We start from the raw sequence: 534 nt of genomic DNA, 5'->3' as shown, positions 1-534 counted from the left end.
TAAATAAACCTTTCTTTCCTTAATTTTGGGTGTTGGGTATTTTGTTCTAGCAATGAGAGAAAAGGAGTGAATAAGCAAAACTGGGAAGCAGGTACACTGTGGTCAACATCTGTGTTGTTTACTGGTATTTTCTGTTTTCTTCTTTAGCTTACATGGGATATCTAAGTTTCTTTGCCTTTACAAAGTAGATTATAACAGTGTCTGCTTAGTATGTGATTCTGCTGCCTTCTCTTCCTATGTCTTACTAGTTTTTCAAGCATCTTTTACTGTAAAGTAGCTTTGCCCTTAAGGAAAGGTAAAGTCTTAGAGAAGTCTCTAAACTCATAGTGGATTTTATGTGAGAATGTGATATTGTTGTCTTAAATTCTTGAGATTTTGAAGCTCTTTGTTACTGCGCACATCTCATTTTACTTGATATACAAATAAACATAATTAGAATTCTAAAATATAGGGGCTGGGGAGATGGCTCAGTAGAACAAGCACTTGCTTGGCAAGCGCAAGGGCCTGAGTTCAATCCCTGATTCCACCAAAAAA

This window comes from Octodon degus, unplaced genomic scaffold, assembly GCF_000260255.1.
Source record: "Octodon degus isolate 3935 unplaced genomic scaffold, OctDeg1.0 scaffold00173, whole genome shotgun sequence".
NCBI lineage: Eukaryota > Metazoa > Chordata > Mammalia > Rodentia > Octodontidae > Octodon > Octodon degus.
Note: the sequence above shows the minus strand (reverse complement) of the source record.